General features: G+C 42.7%; 1 pseudogene across 1 annotated transcript; it reads right to left on the bottom strand.

Annotated features, from left to right (window-relative positions):
• Positions 1 to 5,404: 5,404 nt before the first annotated feature.
• LOC308244203 (phagosome assembly factor 1-like) lies at positions 5,405 to 6,672 on the bottom strand (annotated as a pseudogene). Its single transcript has one exon. The product of its transcript is annotated as a phagosome assembly factor 1-like (transcript).
• Between the last annotated feature and the right edge of the window lie 330 nt (positions 6,673 to 7,002).

Here is a 7,002-nt window from a genome sequence, read left to right as displayed (position 1 = left end):
AGCCTTTGCTGTGCACTGTGTGGAGTGGACAGGAATGGGCCCTTGAAGCCTGCATTCTGACAGTAGTAGACGAGGGAAAACCTGAGGCTCTGCACTGCACAACTCGAGAGAGCACCACTCTTACCGCTGCTGGGATGTAATGATACTTCTGGGAGCTGTGGATTGAAATGATCCTGGAAGATTGATTGAAGATGGTTGAAGTAACGTTCTTGATTTCTTTCAATCCAGAGAAATAAGATTTTCTAGCTATATGTTTTAAATTACTCAAAGTCTACTTAAATTATTTTTGTTCTAGTTTCAAAAATATAAAACAGATGATAGTAACAAAGGATCAAAAAATTAACAACTATATGTGCAAATAATTATAAACGTTATTTAACCTAATTTAGTTATTTTTCAAACATGGAAAGGTAGGCTGTCAAATTAATACAAACTTACTGGTCAAATGGAAAAGAAAATGAGAGCATTTTGATAATTCTTAGATACTTGATATTCTTTTTTAAAAAATATTCTTTATTGTTTAAAGTATTACATGTAGTATTACATATGTCTCATTTTTCCCCCATTGATCTCTCCCCGGCCACTCCCACCCCACAGCACATGTTCTCACCCCCCTAGTGTCTGTGTCCATTGTTTATGCTTATATGCACGCATACAAGCCCTTTGATTGATCTCTATCCACCCCTTCCTACCTCCCCCACCTTCCCTCTAAAGTTTGACGGTCTGTTTAATGCTTCTCTGTCTCTGGATCTATTTTTGTTCATCAGTTTATGTTGTTCATTATATTGCACAAATGGGTGATATCGTGTGATATTTATCTTTCTCCAACTGGCTTATTTTGCTTAGCATAATGCTCTCCAGTTCCATCCATGTTGTTGCAAATGGTAAGGGTTCCTTCTTTTTACAGCAGCATAGTATTCCATTGTGTAGAAGTACCAGAGTTTTCTAATCCACTCATCTGCTAATGGGCACTTAGGCTGTTTCCAAATCTTAGCTATTGTAAATTGTGCTGCTATGAACATAGGGGTGCATATATCCTTTCCGACTGGTGTTTCTGATTTCTTGGGATATATTCCTAGAAGTGGGATCACTGGGTCAAATGGGAGTTCCATTTTTAATTTTTTGAGAAAACTCTGTACTGTCTTCCACGGTGGCTGCACCAGTCTGCATTCCTACCAGCAGTACACGAGGGTTCCTTTTTCTCTGCATCCTCACCAGCACTTACTTGATATTCTTTGAATACAAGAAATATAGTGGTTCATATGGATTATCTGGTTCAACAACAAAAAAGCATTTTTCTCCTCTGCCTGCTCATTCTAACTTACTCAAGTTGAGGTTCCCCTATAGCATAAGTATAATTTCCCAGACCTGCTTAGACAAGTAACAAAACAGAATATGTTCCATATTTACGGATATTAGTGTACTTTAATTATCATGGGAAAAGGCAGTCTTCCATGTGAAATTATAAATTCTCACCAGAATAATGGTATTGATTTATATAGTTACTGTCCCTGACACCATGCAGTTATAAACATTTTAAAGGAGTTTGATGTAGTCCAAAGAAAACAAATTACAACAGTTCCCTCCTGCATTGTCAATTAGGTGAGCAGATGTAACTGCTAAGAGGCAAGGTCTTTGGGGAGCCATTGGCTGTGTTACCAAAATTAAAATTTGGCTGGCTGTGTGGGGCTCCCTGCTCAAATCCCCTAATTACATTTACCAGAGCAAATCAGTTAAAAAAAAAAAATAACTGCTGCTTTATTGTTAAAGATTTGGAAGGTATTATCTAACATTTCATTAAGGATGAAAGCAAAATGATTACATGTCAGTTTCTGTGATTCTTGTACTTCTTTAGGTGTCCAGGATCCTTGGGGAAAGGGGTGTCCTTATTTTAATTTTCTCAGCCCATCAAAAATGCACTTGCCCCTACTAATGCTGGCTCCGCTATTTAGCTCATCCTCTGACATTTCCCAATGCCCAGGTGTCTGATTCTATGTTTCAGATTCCATTTAACTGGAGAAGATATAAAATAACTTGAGGATGGCCTTGTTAGCCTCAGATGTTATCAAATTAATAAAGGGTCTTGTCCCTGTGTGCAGTGCCCCCCTACTTTCCACATTTTTATTAGGAATGAGGATTTCTTTGTCTGGCTTGGATTCGTGCATGCTCTGGCCGTGGCCAAGCTCTCTTCATTTTCTAAATAGACACTTAATGCACATAAAAATAACACCAAATCTGATTGTGGAGATTTGTATAGATTAGAAGACATTTTTATTAATTTCCAAGGCCTTATCTCTATAAGAGAGGACATATAAATTTGGACACTAATTAAGCCAGGATTACCTTTGTTAATGAACATAAGCACACATTAAGCTCTCTAATGAAGAGGAGGGTGCATACTCATGGGCTAAGATTATACTGTAGATACTGGCAAAAACCATAAAATTGTGTTGTGATAGCTCACAACACAAAGATGGCTCATTTATATTAAGAATGTTTTTGTTAGTCTAAGTTTTTTTCTTCTTCATAAAAATAAAGCAACAAAACAAAACAAGAAAACCTAGAGTAATATTTCCTTTGAAGAAAGAGTGATTAGAAAGGAAAAGAATGTCTCCTGTTTCTGGTTTTTTAAAAAAATTAGCATGAATAACTCATTCCAGGAAGAAATCACTCTCATTCTTAATTGGCTCCTAACTACCGTGATCATACCCTTCAATTGGCCTTAATTTTAGGTCCACGTTTTCATCTGCCCTCGTAATGGTTTCTCAATATTATTGGTCATATGCATTTTATTGATGCTAAAGAGAGACGTGGAAAACTTGGAGCAGATCAAAAGCCAAGTTATTCAAGAAAATTAAAGGGTATAAGAAGGAATATAGGGATAGCCCTGAAGAGGATTCTGAAGAAGGTAAAATTTGCCTCTAAAGAATTTAAGCTTCTCTTTCTGTACTTTTCCAACATGCCCATGTTTCATCTTTCTACATTTCTTTCTTTTACCTTCCTTCTGTAGTATTTCATGTTAAGTCTCTCTGAACTCTCAGAGTGGGCCTGCTCTAATTAGGAATGCCCCTATCCTCTCAGTCTCTCCCCATCTCTTTCCATCCATCAAACCTACTTGTCTGTGGACCAGGGTTTGCTAAGGACCATTTGATGAACAGACTCAGAGCAAATATTAGTGGCTAGAATGAGTTTGAGTGAGTTACTCCCCTGAAAGTAGCAGCAGACAGTCACACTATAAAACACATAGGCTTAAGTCTCATGTTCTAGTCATGCCTGTAACACTTTCAAGATGCTGTGACTCTTGACAAGTCACATAAGTTTTCTAAGCTTCAGTTTCTACATCCATAAAGTGGGGATAATTGAGAGATTCAAAGCAAACCATATAATAACTAACATATGTGTTTGTGCCAGGCACTGTTCTAAGGACTTCACATCTGTTCATGCAACATCTCACTCACTACCCAAAACAGTAAGCATCACCACCCCCATGTTGTAGATGAGGAAAAAGATAGAGATGATGATTAATATAAACCATCATCTCTGTTGCCTGGATTATTGCAATAGATCCTGACTGATCTCCCTACTTCCACCCTCTCTCTCTTCAGTCCGTTCTAAGACACAACAGACAAAATGATCATTTTTGAGCTCAAAACATTTCAGTAGCTTCCCAGAGTAAAAGCCAACCAACATCTACCCCATGTTCAACAAAGTCCTTACGACTGGTTGCCTCTCAGTCCTCACCTTATTCTAGTCGTTCCTTGCTTCCTCCAGTCAGTTTCACTGACCTCCTTATATCCTCCTTTCTCCCTCACTTTCCTCCCATTATGCTGGCTACTTTCTCTTCCTAAATGTTCTCCCGTCAATTATTTCCATGGCCCCTTCCTTCACATGCTTTTCTCAAAAATCACCTTCTTAGGAAGCCTTCCCCAGGCACCTTATCTACAATTACAGTTCTACACCTCCAATTCTTCTTCTCCCCCCCCCCCCCCACACTCCTCTTTCTCATCCTCCTCCTCCTCCTTCTTCTTTCTTTATTATTATTTTGTTTGAGGGCATAGGTCTTGATTGGAGGAGAGGTGTGGGCAGGACATGAGGAAGGTCCCCCCATTCTAGGAGAACGAAATCAGTCCTAGCTGACCCAATAGTGATGTACAGAGTGGGCGTGGGAGAGGGTCTCTGGCCAGGCCACGGTCCAAATGGGAAGATACCAGTCAGTCACAAAGTCATGAGAGTGCCACACAAGCCTGGATGTAGGCCAAGGAAGCATATAGGAACCTGGGCCAGGTCCCCTGTACATTCATCATTAAACTGTATAGGATGAGGCTGTACATGAGTTAATTATAAAAGTCATATTTATAAAAATCTGTACACACATTTGAAAAACTCACAAAATTGTCATCTATGTATCACAAGTTACTAGACCAAAATATTGAAAATGGGATAAAATTATACATTTCTCAGTTCTTTTCAAAGGGTTAATATTTTTAAAGCACATATGCTACTTTCCTTAGCAAGACCCATGAAGAGGCTGAGCAGCTCAGCCCTCCTTGAGTCCCCAGAAGCCTTGAGCCATGAATGGGCCCAGCCAGGGGACACTGCCCAGGTTTGGGGCAGGGGAGCCAGCCCACAGTGCAGAACAACAAAGGAGGAAGATGTCTTTGGCTAAAATGTTGGCATTAAATAAAAGAGGCAAACAGGATGGAAACATGCAGCCCTGCCAGCCAGGTTGGGGCATAGCGGGGCAGAGGCAACGTTGAAGGCTGGCTCCAAGAAGGGTGGGAACCAGGCCTGGGCATGTACCGGGATGGAAGAAAGCTGTGTTTCAACAGTTGGGTGTGCCTCCTGGGCCTGGCAGAGATTGAGTGCAAGAAAGGAACAAGGAAGGGCAGGTGGGCCACCTTGGCAACAGGCAGCTCATCAAGTAACTAAAGTGGATGAAGTGCAAAAGTTGCAACCAAGTACTATGGACATGCTACTTGCTTGCCTTAAGGGTCATGTGTCAATGTTGGGACAAATGCAGGACCTTGTCCTCATCCTGGGTGCCTGCGTCTTCAGCCACAGAAAGCCCCAAGTTTTCCAATGTGTGTGGGATAGGGAGACAGAACCCTGCCTCCTTACGTGTTAGCCGAAAGCTCCTGGGTCCAGGTATCAAGGCTCAGAGTTTGTGCTTCTCTTTGCAGTCTGTGTCCCCTGTTGGCACCAGGAGGCTGCGGACAGACAGAAGAATATCTGGGTCTCTCATCCCATGGCAGAGCACCCAGCCTGAGCCTCATCTCAGAATATCACAACAGCCCTTCAACATTGGCAAGGTGTCCAAGAAAAGCCACAGGTAGCACATAAAGACCCGCTGAAAAGGATGTGACTCACAGTTCCACGGGGGAGAGGGGCATGGGTGGTGATGTCCCTAGAGGAGCTCTGCTATTTTCAGATGGGCACCAGGCCTGCGGGGGGGAGGGGGAGAGACAGGGTCACTGAGGCAATGTGGCTATTCTGCATAACCTCAAAGATCATCCGCTGAAAACCAAAGCAGAATGTGGAGCCACATGGGTTGGTGTTGTTTGGGGAGGAGGACCTGTGAAGGACAACAGGCCAGGCCAGGGTGACCCAGGAGCTTCTGGCTGTGGTCTCACTTGCTATCGGTTGTGCATGTTTCTGTCTGACCATCTGCATGTTCTTTCTCTATGGCCATTGGGATCTTAAACTCACAGCAGTGATAAATGTTAAAATTATAATGCCCAGGGTCATTGGTGTAAAGGACAAACTTCGTCACTTTGTGAGTGTTGATGTCCAAGGGGATGTTCACTCTGATAATGAAGCAGTTAAAAAAGTAGTCATTGCACTTGGATGGAACTTGTTTATGAGGGGAAGGAGAATGAATTTTCATCTTATCTTCTGATTTATAGAAGACTTTGTGTGGAGAACCAAGCATGCTAAGAACGTCTTGGCAAGAATCACCAAAATACACTGAATGTTCAAATACCCACATCTTGGCATCCATCTGCTAACAGGTCAGGTCCACAACCTGCAGTAAGTAGGTTAAGTCATAAACCTGAGGGTCCAGTTCCATCTCGAAGAACATCTATACTCTCAGCATACATATTGCCCAGGACACAGCTCAGGTGCATCATGGTATCCTGAAGGCTGTTTCCATTGTAGATGTGCATTCGTTTCATAGTTGCTCTGTGGGGTATCTGGAGAGAAACTAGACCGCGGGCAAAACTGGGCTCATACTTGGGAGCCTTTGTCCACGTGTCTAACTGAAAAGAGGAAGACAGTCCTCTGAAGTTGAAGTGGAAGAGCTGCTCAGCGGAGTTGTACACTCCTGGGTGGGTTGCACTGAGCGACTGGTCAATCTGCTCAGTGGTGGGGGTATGGCCCGAGAGTTAAATGTACTCCACAATATTTTAACTTTACTGTAGTCAAGTCATATACCTCAATCACCGTAAGTCTCTGATTGAAGGCATCAAACAGTAGTTTGATCCCGTCCTGCCTCAGATAAAGGATGAGGTCATGGCTTAGAAGAGACTGTTCACTGTAGAGAACCTGGACATTTTTGATGATGCGACAGTGCTTCTGAAGAATGGCTACTGCCTGAGCCAGAGGCATTCCCAGCATGAATTCCCATGGCTCGTTCCCCAGAGAGCGCTCAGGCACCACCTCCAGATCCAGCATTGGTTTGGCTAGCCTGGCTGGGCGGCCTCCCTGCGGCAGCGCAGACAGGACGGGAGCTCACCAGCAGTGAGGGCAGCGGCATCAGGCATCAGCGTCTGCCTGCACCTCCAGTACTTCTTCTCTCCATTCTCTGCTCTCTATTTTTTCTCTTTAGCACCATCATGGTTTAATACACATATTTACTTAGTTGTTCATTGTGTATCTCCCCCACTAGCATATAGGAGAGGGAAGGACTTTTGTTCATTGCTATATCCCTTGTGCCTGGCACACTTTGGTTCATTAAATACGTGCCAAACAAATGAGCTAACTGGCCCTGTGTCCCACAACTAA

The sequence above is a fragment of the Plecotus auritus genome (genome assembly GCF_963455305.1).
Source record: "Plecotus auritus genome assembly, chromosome: 3".
NCBI classification, from domain to species: domain Eukaryota; kingdom Metazoa; phylum Chordata; class Mammalia; order Chiroptera; family Vespertilionidae; genus Plecotus; species Plecotus auritus.
Note: the sequence above shows the minus strand (reverse complement) of the source record. Positions and strands in the feature narration are given on the sequence as shown.